Source organism: Procambarus clarkii, chromosome 3, assembly GCF_040958095.1.
Source record: "Procambarus clarkii isolate CNS0578487 chromosome 3, FALCON_Pclarkii_2.0, whole genome shotgun sequence".
In the NCBI taxonomy this organism is placed as follows: Eukaryota; Metazoa; Arthropoda; class Malacostraca; order Decapoda; family Cambaridae; genus Procambarus; species Procambarus clarkii.
The window spans coordinates 33,924,158-33,936,657 of record NC_091152.1 but is presented as its reverse complement, the minus strand read 5'-3'; positions in this window follow the sequence as shown (position 1 = coordinate 33,936,657).

Genomic DNA, 12,500 nt, shown 5'->3' with positions numbered 1-12,500 from the left:
TGGAAGACATCATAAGAAGGAAAGTGAAACGCCATGCAACCTCTGAAGAGACAACTAACACAACACCTATACCCCCTATTTGACTATTTTACAGGAACTTCTTTTCCACAGCCCATAAAACGGAGGAAAGGGTCCTGAAAGATATTGTCAGTAGAAACGTTATCCCTACAGACAAAAATCAGAAGATACAACTGACAATTTACTACAAAACCAAAAAAACGGCCAGCCTACTCATGAGAAACTCTGCAGACACAAAGCAGAACGTTTTAAAAGAGACCAACGTCGTCTATGCCTTCAAATGCCCTCTTGGGGATTGTAAGCCTCAAAAAACTCAGTATAGAGGCAAGACAACAACATCTCTTTCCAGGCGTTTAACGATGCATAAGCAACAGGGCTCCATTAAGGAACATATAGCCTCTTCCCACAACCAAACCATCACCAGAGAAATCTTAGCAAACAACACAGAAATCATCGATAGATACAGCGATAGCAAGCGGCTCGACGTCTGCGAGGCACTACACACCAAGAAGTCAACACCAGCAATCAACAGCCAATTAATGCACAACTATATTCTACCCACTTCAAGACCGCTCCAAAAAAGAAACGTAAGAAAGATCGAGAAAATTCGTGTTAGAATTATTAATCTTACTTTTTCGGTCATATTTAATAACATATATATATATATATATATGTCGTACCTAGTAGCCAGAACGCACTTCTCAGCCTACTATGCAAGGCCCGATTTGCCTAATAAGCCAAGTTTTCATGAATTAATTGTTTTTCGACTACCTAACCTACCTAACCTAACCTAACCTAACTTTTTCGGCTACCTAACCAAACCTAACCTATAAAGATAGGTTAGGTTTGGTTAGGTAGGGATGGTTAGGTTCGGTCATATATCTACGTTAATTTTAACTTCAATAAAAAAAAATTGACCTCATACATAATGAAATGGGTAGCTTTATCATTTCATAAGAAAAAAATTAGAAAAAATATATTAATTCAGGAAAACTTGGCTTATTAGGCAAATCGGGCCTTGAATAGTAGGCCAAAAAGTGAGTTCTGGCTACTAGGTACGACATATATATATATATATATATATATATATATATATATATATATATATATATATATATATATATATATATATATATATATATATATATATATATATATATATATATATATATATATATATATATATATATATATATTAGTATATTTTGGTAGCAGTCTTTCCTGTAGACATATATTATTAAATATGACCGAAAAAGTAAGATTAATAATTCTAACACGAATTTTCTCAATCTTTCGTATATTACGCTTCACTGTTGGAGGTAAATCAAAAATCACTTCTCCAAAATTCATTTTTATTTCTAGTCTGACACTTTATTTCTAGTACGACACGGGCGCGTTTCGTAAAACTTATTACATTTTCAAAGACTTCACAAATACACAACTGATTAGAACGTATCTCTGATTTTATATCTACATTTGAGTGAGGTGGGAAGGGTGATGTGGCATTAACACAAGACAGAACAGGAGGGGATATTAATAGGGTATTAAAAGTATCAACACAAGACAGAACAGAAACAATGGGTATTGAATAGAAGTGTTTGTAGAAAGCCTATTGGTCCATATTTCTTGATGCTTCTATATTGGAGCGGAGTCTTGAGATGGGTAGAATATAGTTGTGCAATAATTGGCTGTTGATTGCTGGTGTTGACTTCTTGATGTGTAGTGCCTCACAAACGTCAAGCCGCCTGCTATCGCTGTATCTATCGATGATTTCTGTGTTGTTTACTAGGATTTCTCTGGCGATGGTTTGGTTATGGGAAGAGATTATATGTTCCTTAATGGAGCCCTGTTGCTTATGCATCGTTAAACGCCTAGAAAGAGATGTTGTTGTCTTGCCTATATACTGGGTTTTTTGGAGCTTACAGTCCCCAAGTGGGCATTTGAAGGCATAGACGACATTAGTCTCTTTTAAAGCGTTCTGTTTTGTGTCTGGAGAGTTTCTCATGAGTAGGCTGGCCGTTTTTCTGGTTTTATAGTAAATCGTCAGTTGTATCCTCTGATTTTTGTCTGTAGGGATAACGTTTCTATTAACAATATCTTTCAGGACCCTTTCCTCCGTTTTATGAGCTGTGGAAAAGAAGTTCCTGTAAAATAGTCTAATAGGGGGTATAGGTGTTGTGTTAGTTGTCTCTTCAGAGGTTGCATGGCTTTTCACTTTCCTTCTTATGATGTCTTCGATGAAACCATTGGAGAAGCCGTTATTGACTAGGACCTGCCTTACCCTACAGAGTTCTTCGTCGACTTGCTTCCATTCTGAGCTGTGGCTGAGAGCACGGTCGACGTATGCGTTAACAACACTCCTCTTGTACCTGTCAGGGCAGTCGCTGTTGGCATTTAGGCACATTCCTATGTTTGTTTCCTTAGTGTAGACTGCAGTGTGGAAACCTCCGCCCTTTTCCATGACTGTTACATCTAGAAAAGGCAGCTTCCCATCCTTTTCCGTCTCGTAAGTGAAACGCAGCACGGAACTCTGCTCAAATGCCTCCTTCAGCTTCTGCAGATGTCTGACATCAGGTACCTGTGTAAAAATGTCGTCAACATACCTGCAGTATATGGCCGGTTTCAAGTTCATGTCGACTAAGACTTTTTGCTCGATGGTACCCATGTAGAAGTTTGCAAACAGGACACCTAGGGGAGAACCCATGGCGACCCCATCTACTTGCTTATACATGTGCCCATCCGGGCTCAAGAAGGGTGCCTCTTTAGTACAAGCTTGGAGTAGTTTCCTCAGAATACTTTCTGGCATGTCAAGAGGAGTACAGGCTGGATCACGATACACTCTGTCGGCTATCATTCCGATTGTCTCGTCCACAGGTACGTTGGTAAACAGCGATTCTACGTCCAACGAGGCTCTTATCCCTGTGGCCCGTGTGCCCCGCAGTAAGTCCACAAATTCCTTTGGAGACTTCAGGCTGAAGGCGCAAGGAACATAAGGAGTCAGCAGGCCGTTGAGTCGCTTTGCCAGTCTGTACGTGGGTGTGGGTATCTGGCTAATGATTGGCCGAAGTGGGTTTCCAGGCTTGTGCGTCTTGACATTTCCATACGCATATCCAGGTTTATATTCCCCAATGATCTTTGGCAGGTGGAGTCCGGATTTCTTGGCGTTTACAGTTTCGATCAGTTTGTTGACCTTTGCTTTTAATTCGGCTGTAGTGTCCTTCGTTACCCTTTGGAACTTAGTTTGGTCAGAGAGTATGATGTTCATTTTCGCCAGATATTCGTCTTTTTTAAGAATGACATATATTGGCGACTTGTCACCTCTCCTGACAACTATCTCCTTGTTCTCACGAAGGCTTTTAGCTGCCGCTTTAAGCTCGGGGGACAGTATAGTGCTTCTGTAGTTGCCTCGATTCTTTCCTCCTTCTGCAATAAGTTCTGCTTGTAAGGTATCTTTGGTAGTGACCTTCTTTTGTGTCTCGAGGTCGAATATGTCGTCCAACAAAATTTCCAACTCTACTTTCCGGGCCATTTCACTCGGTCTGGACATAACATGACAGTTTATGCCCAGATTTAGGAGAGTGACTTGGTCCTCAGTGAGGTTAATTCCTGCAAGGTTCAGGAAGCCATCTCTTGGTCGTGGAATTGCCATAGGTCCTCCATATAATGTTGTTAGTTTCTTGATAATCCTTGTTTCAGTGCTGAGGTGATGTTGGTCTGTGAGGATGTCGAGGTGTTGTTCAATGCGGGTACGGATACTATGGTCGATGTTGCTATTTCTCCACTCGTTTGTAGCATGAAGTAGTTGCGTTTTGTTGTCTTTGATTTCATTCTCTGCCTTGTATATCTGATCACGAATCAGATCCTGGCGATATTTTATCGTGAAGGCTTGATTCCTTGCTGCTGGGTCGTGCACTTTAATATGTCGCTGTTGGCCTAAATGCCAACAGCGACTGCCCTGACAGGTACAAGAGGAGTGTTGTTAACGCATACGTCGACCGTGCTCTCAGCCACAGCTCAGAATGGAAGCAAGTCGACGAAGAACTCTGTAGGGTAAGGCAGGTCCTAGTCAATAACGGCTTCTCCAATGGTTTCATCGAAGACATCATAAGAAGGAAAGTGAAAAGCCATGCAACCTCTGAAGAGACAACTAACACAACACCTATACCCCCTATTAGACTATTTTACAGGAACTTCTTTTCCACAGCTCATAAAACGGAGGAAAGGGTCCTGAAAGATATTGTTAATAGAAACGTTATCCCTACAGACAAAAATCAGAGGATACAACTGACGATTTACTATAAAACCAGAAAAACGGCCAGCCTACTCATGAGAAACTCTCCAGACACAAAACAGAACGCTTTAAAAGAGACTAATGTCGTCTATGCCTTCAAATGCCCACTTGGGGACTGTAAGCTCCAAAAAACCCAGTATATAGGCAAGACAACAACATCTCTTTCTAGGCGTTTAACGATGCATAAGCAACAGGGCTCCATTAAGGAACATATAATCTCTTCCCATAACCAAACCATCGCCAGAGAAATCCTAGTAAACAACACAGAAATCATCGATAGATACAGCGATAGCAGGCGGCTTGACGTTTGCGAGGCACTACACATCAAGAAGTCAACACCAGCAATCAACAGCCAATTATTGCACAACTATATTCTACCCACCTCAAGACTCCGCTCCAATATAGAAGCATCAAGAAATATGGACCAATAGGCTTTCTACAAACACTTCTATTCAATACCCATTGTTTCTGTTCTGTCTTGTGTTGATACTTTTAATACCCTATTAATATCCCCTCCTGTTCTGTCTTGTGTTAATGCCACATCACCCTTCCCACCTCACTCAAATGTAGATATAAAATCAGAGATACGTTCTAATCAGTTGTGTATTTGTGAAGTCTTTGAAAATGTAATAAGTTTTACGAAACGCGCCCGTGTCGCGTCAGACTAGAAATAAAAATGAATTTTGGAGAAGTGATTTTTGATTTACCTCCAACAGTGAAGCGTAATGTACGAAAGATTGAGAAAATTCGTGTTAGAATTATTAATCTTACTTTTTCGGTCATATTTAATAATATATATATATATATATATATATATATATATATATATATATATATATATATATATATATATATATATATATATATATATATGTACATACAAAAGAATGGGGGTGGTAGGAGAAGATAAGATTAGTGTTCAGTGAGAAACCACAAGGTCTCCTCTGAATACTTTTTATTTTCTTCTCCGAGGCTATGGGTCCCCACATTGGCACCAGAGGTGGTACCCTCACAAACTTTAAAAAAAAAATAAAAAAAATAAAATATATATATATATATATATATATATATATATATATATATATATATATATATATATATATATGCAACAATGATCACAAAAACACTGATCCAAGTATGCAGAATAACCACATGTGAAAAATAGAAAATGCTTAACGCGTTTTCGGCTAATTCGCCTACATTCTACTTTGCTCTGATGAAGGCGAATTAGCCGAAAACGCGTTTAGCATTTTCTATTTTTCACATGTGGTTATTCTGCATATATATATATATATATATATATATATATATATATATATATATATATATATATATATATATATATATATATATATATATATATATTTATATATATATATATTTATATTTATATATATTTATATTTATATATATATTTATATATATATATTTATATATATATATATTTATATATATATATTTATATATATATATAGTTAAATAAGAGTATGTAGGATATGTTGAGGAGGGAGGGCCACCCCCCCCCCCAACCCCTGAGAAGGTAGGAGACCAGGCTCTTAAAATGGGTGGTTAGGGGTAGGGCATGTGATGAAGGGTGAGAGGGGAAGAGGGGTAGGGCATGTGATGAAGGGTGTGAGGGGAAGAGGGGTAGGCCATGTGATGAAGGGTGAGAGGGGAAGGGAGGGGAGCGGGCAGTAGCTTTTTGTCTGATAGTGGGGGGGGGGGCGTATAACTTTCTCACCCAATTCTGTTTATGTCGCTGGTGTTCAATGATGGTGATTAGTTTACACGTCAGACAGGCCTGTGTTGGCGGTAGTAGTGAGATGGGTGAGGTCTGCAAACACACCGCCGTCTCACCTCCGCTATACCTCAAATGCGCCATTCATTCTCTCTCCCTTAGGTGAGCAATGTTCCCCACATACAAATTCCAAGCATGCGTTGTTAGCAAAGTAAACATATATAAGACTAATGTGGAAAATCTTAGTCTTGATATTATTACTAATATTATTCTTATTATTGTTATTATAATTTAAATTGACTTGTTCATTATTACTGAGTTCAAGACTGCCTCTAAGACCTACATTATCCAAATATAAACACTAACCGATGAGAATAAAACCGGATGAGTCGATAGTGAAATAGTTAGCTCGAGGTTAAGTGAGTTAGAGAATAATGACCCCGTCAGACCTTGAACCATTTAGCGCTGTAGCTCATTCTAAGCGTTTTACTGAATGAGGGAGACATTTTACATCTTAAAAGGTGTCTCAAGTAAGTGAGCGAGCGCTGCATGGGATACACATAGCAGCCACTGTTTACCAACCTACATGCTTTTCTCTCTCTCTATTCACATCATTAAATAGTTAGGGGAAAAGTAAATATCAATTTCTTTTTCCTAATGCCACTGTTCACGTATGTTTTTCCTTTCACTTCTTGCATCTGTTTACTTAGCGTTAACAATATTTTCTAATTCACTTAACTTTTAAGAGTAAGTATATGCAGTTAACGTGTCAGTCAAACATGTGATAGTGAACTGAAGACTGTATCAAGTTATGAGGATAGAATAGTTATACCTTTCCCAGATCTCACAAGGCATTCCTCATGAATGAGTTTGAATTGAAGGACGGTCATAGGTCTGACCTCCGCTCTACCTCAAACACGTCATTCATTCTCTCTCTCCCCATAGGTGCGCCATGTTCCCCACATACAAATTCCAAGCATTGCACTAATAGTAAAGTAATCATATACAAAACATATGACGCTACCATTTCGTTCTATGTTTTTACCGATGAGAGCGGTATGAAAGTGGAACCACTCACCTAAGTCGTAACAGGAGTTGTCTCTCTCTCTCACAGCGGGGTATACATCAGAGATACACTAAAAGGGACGTCATTAGTTCATGTCTTAAACACAGGACCCTGGGTGACTGTTTCTAATGAGTAAGTAAACTTTATTTGGAAAATAATATGAGAAGACTGAAAGCCTGACATCTGTAGGATGGGTAAAGACAGTCTAGCTATTTACCACGAGACGTCCACGCAGTAGTGAAACGTAAATACTGCGGACAAAGCCTGTGACCGTGAGAATACTGCAGACTAAGACTGTGACCGTGAGAATACTGCGGACTAAGACTGTGACCGTGAGAATACTGCGGACTAAGACTGTGACCGTGAGAATACTGCGGACTAAGACTGTGACCGTGAGAATACTGCGGACAAAGACTGTGACCGTGAGAATACTGCAGACTAAGACTGTGACCGTGAGAATACTTCGGACAAAGACTGTGACCGTGAGAATACTGCTGACTAAGACTGTGACCGTGAGAATACTGCGGACAAAGACTGTGACCGTGAGAATACTGCTGACTAAGACTGTGACCGTGAGAATACTGCTGACTAAGACTGTGACCGTGAGAATACTGCGGACTAAGACTGTGACCGTGAGAATACTGCGGACTAAGACTGTGACCGTGAGAATACTGCGGACTAAGACTGTGACCGTGAGAATACTGCGGACTAAGACTGTGACCGTGAGAATACTGCGGACTAAGACTGTGACCGTGAGAATACTGCGGACTAAGACTGTGGCCGTGAGAATACTGCGGACTAAGACTGTGACCGTGAGAATACTGCAGACTAAGACTGTGACCGTGATAATACTGCGGACTAAGACTGTGACCGTGAGAATACTGCGGACTAAGACTGTGACCGTGAGAATAATGCGGACTAAGACTGTGACCGTGAGAATACTGCGGACTAAGACTGTGACCGTGAGAATACTGCGGACTAAGACTGTGACCGTGAGAATACTGCGGACTAAGACTGTGGCCGTGAGAATACTGCGGACTAAGACTGTGGCCGTGAGAATACTTCGGACTAAGACTGTGGCCGTGAGAATAAAGATGAACGCTGATGTTTCGGAGTGTTATTTTAGTCGAGAAATGATTGAAAGGTTTATTGCCTAGTGTGAGAAAGAGACTATGAGGTGTATGGTGAAATAATACAAAAAATATTTGAATTTGTAGGTAGTGATCACGTCTCCCCAACTTATCTGTCTTCCAGCATTGCGTGGTTCACATTTCACAAAAACCTTTCCTCCTAACGCCAACTATTAGTTCGTGGACTAGAGGGTCACCTTTATTTAAACTAATCTACACACACGATATGAAATGTGAACAACTAAAACTCACTCATTACAGTGGGAATGAATGAATGTCTGATCTGTGTGTATAAACGCTGGAGATGCAGAAATAATGAACTGTTTTCATCTGATTGAGGAATAATTTAGTTAAGGAATGTGAAAGAGTGGTGTTGGGTGATTGTTTGGTAAATGTTAGCAACATTATGAAACAGAACAAGTGTTCTAAGTGATGAGCAGCTTAAAGATACCTTATTTGTTAGAAGAAAAAACAAGTAATAGTTTAAAATCTTGTTATATGTTTTGACTGTCTATCTAATAGCGTATCGCTACATTTTGACTTGTTATGCTTTACATTGCTGTGTAATGCACAGAATTTTATATGTGGTGAACAGAACCTCCTCTTACTGCTCATAGATTATGGTGGATATAAGTATTTTATGGAATATGACTCCTCTTATTCAAATCCTTTTTAAAACTAGATACAATATCCATGTTAAGCTTTGGTTTCTCTTCACTGTTAACACGTGAGGGGGGGGGGGGGGGGGGGCAGGAGAAACACCCGCTGATTAGGCGGTGACGGTAAAGCCATGACGTCAAAGGCTAACGAGCCAAATATCACACACACACACACACACACACACACACACACACACACACACACACACACACACACACACACACACACACACACACACACACACACACGGTGCTAAACGCCTCAAGGTTGTCTTACCCCACATCACCGGAGTCAAGGTCAGACGGTCTGAAACTGTGTGTCTGTCTAAGAGAGAACATATACGGACTTGACGTGTTGAGCCTAGCAAAATTGAAACCATTTATTTCATTAATGCATCAGCTGGGTTGGCAGATATAAAAACGAGGGGGTGTAAATACCTGCTTCAACTATGTTGTATGTTAGAGCGAGCCTTGAAATAAAACCCGATAAATGGCTTGTACTCAGAGATAATGAAAAACCCAATTTTAAAAATATAATATCAAGTCTGATTTTCCACGTTACGTGACATTGTGTCTTACAAGGTCTAAAACAGTCACACAGTAAAAGAATGAGCGAACGATGTTTGCATGTGGGTCACGTTACGTTAGGTAGACACGCTTTACATTTCAAAATTATATTTATTTGGACGACAGAACGCTGATTTCTGCGTTACAATACATTGCGCATGTTACAAGGGAGCTAAAACAGACTCGCAGGAATATTTATATGAAGACTACGATTGAAGACTGGCTTACGGCGCTCGTTACTCTTAAAGAAGTTATTTGGGGAAAGAATGATGATCGCACATTGGTCATGTTACTTTTCAAGGTTACAAGGGTTGGCCTTTGTGCTTATTCTGATAGAGACATGTCAGTCTTCCTTCGGTTAATGTACCGTTTTACGTCTCCAAACCTAATGGTGCGTTTGTGAACTGGGTTATAAAGGCTTTTGCACAGAACAACCGGTCTATCCAATCCTACGTAATTAATGGCTATCAACTGAAAGTTTCTTAAACTAAAAACTAAGTTCCTCTGTTAACATCACACACCGACTATTCCACTGAGAATTACTAAGGTGAAGATTAGTCACCTGTAGGATCGTGTGCTAATGTGGGGATGAAAGAGTGGCTGAGCTGGGTGACAACTCAGCGATAAGGAGAGAGATACAAGACCACTCGATATGAAATGTGAAAAAAATATATGTAAAAAGTTAAATGAATTAGAAATATTGTTAACGCTAAATAACCAGAAGCTATAATTGAAAGGAAAACGTTATGTGAACAGACGCATCCGGAGAAAGCAAAAATGAGTGCCTGTCCCCTAACTAAGTATTTAATGATCTGTATACTGAGAAAAGCGTGTAGGATGGCTGGTTGGTTGGTAACCAGTGACTGCTAAGTGTATCCTATGCAGTTGAGTGTTTACAAAATACGTCACCGCTCGCTCACGGCTCATTAGAAACAGTCACCCAGGGTCCTGTGTTTAACACATGAACTAATGACGTCCCTTTTAGTGTATCTCTGATGTAAACCTCGCTGTGAGAGAGAGACAACTCCTGTTATGACTTAGGTGGGTGCTCCCACTTTCATACCGCTCTCATCGGTAAAAACATAGAACGAAATGGTAGCGTCATATGTTTTGTATATGTTTACTATCAGCGCAATGCTTGGAATTTGTATGTGGGGAACATGGCGCACCTATGGGGAGAGAGAGAGAACGGGGTCTCTACCCTAGGCATCCAGGCGGAGATATATAGACAGAATACAGGGTTAAGGAATTGACGTGTGAACTTTGGTAACAGCTCAATCCTTGGAATTTGTATGTGGGGAACATGGCTCACCTAAGGGAGAGAGAGAATGAATGACGTGTTTGAGGTAGAGCGGAGGTCAGACCTATGACCTTCCTTCAATTCAAGCTCATTCAGGAGGAATGCCTTGTGAGATCTGGCTCGTAGACTGAAGTATAAATCACAGCCTGGCTGATCAGCCCCAGGATGCAATTCCACAACAGTTGCCAAACTACTGGGTATACCTATTTACTGCTAGGTGAACAGAGGCACCAGGCGATAGGAAAAAAACATTTCTATAACGCCGGAGTTCAAACTCGGGTGTCCTGACTGTGAATCATGAGCGGGAGTCGAACCAGGGTCTGCGTTACTCCTATCGATTCAGGTATTCATAAAATATTCCTTGTGAGAGAATGTTGCATTATGAAGCTGCTTGTATGTCTTCTCTCCAGTGATGGTGTGAGCGTCTTCCAGAAGTGTTAAGCTGCCAGGGATGTGTTGGTATAGAGTCCTGGTGGTCTTGTCTTCCAGAAGTGTTAAGCTGCCAGGGATGTGAGGTGTTGGTATAGAGCCCTGGTGGTCTTGTCTTCCAGAAGTGTTAAGCTGCCAGGGATGTGAGGTGTTGGTATAGAGTCCTGGTGGTCTTGTCTTCCAGAAGTGTTAAGCTGCCAGGGATGTGAGGTGTTGGTATAGAGTCCTGGTGGTCTTGTCTTCCAGAAGTGTTAAGCTGCCAGGGATGTGAGGTGTTGGTATAGAGTCCTGGTGGTCTTGTCTTCCAGAAGTGTTAAGCTGCCAGGGATGTGAGGTGTTGGTATAGAGTCCTGGTGGTCTTGTCTTCCAGAAGTGTTAAGCTGCCAGGGATGTGTGGTGTTGGTATAGAGCCCTGGTGGTCTTGTCTTCCAGAAGTGTTAAGCTGCCAGGGATGTGAGGTGTTGGTATAGAGTCCTGGTGGTCTTGTCTTCCAGAAGTGTTAAGCTGCCAGGGATGTGAGGTGTTGGTATAGAGCCCTGGTGGTCTTGTCTTCCAGAAGTGTTAAGCTGCCAGGGATGTGAGGTGTTGGTATAGAGTCCTGGTGGTCTTGTCTTCCAGAAGTGTTAAGCTGCCAGGGATGTGAGGTGTTGGTATAGAGTCCTGGTGGTCTTGTCTTCCAGAAGTGTTAAGCTGCCAGGGATGTGAGGTGTTGGTATAGAGTCCTGGTGGTCTTGTCTTCCAGAAGTGTTAAGCTGCCAGGGATGTGAGGTGTTGGTATAGAGTCCTGGTGGTCTTGTCTTCCAGAAGTGTTAAGCTGCCAGGGATGTGAGGTGTTGGTATAGAGTCCTGGTGGTCTTGTCTTCCAGAAGTGTTAAGCTGCCAGGGATGTGAGGTGTTGGTATAGAGTCCTGGTGGTCTTGTCTTCCAGAAGTGTTAAGCTGCCAGGGATGTGAGGTGTTGGTATAGAGTCCTGGTGGTCTTGTCTTCCAGAAGTGTTAAGCTGCCAGGGATGTGTGGTGTTGGTATAGAGCCCTGGTGGTCTTGTCTTCCAGAAGTGTTAAGCTGCCAGGGATGTGAGGTGTTGGTATAGAGTCCTGGTGGTCTTGTCTTCCAGAAGTGTTAAGCTGCCAGGGATGTGAGGTGTTGGTATAGAGTCCTGGTGGTCTTGTCTTCCAGAAGTGTTAAGCTGCCAGGGATGTGAGGTGTTGGTATAGAGTCCTGGTGGTCTTGTCTTCCAGAAGTGTTAAGCTGCCAGGGATGTGAGGTGTTGGTATAGAGTCCTGGTGGTCTTGTCTTCCAGAA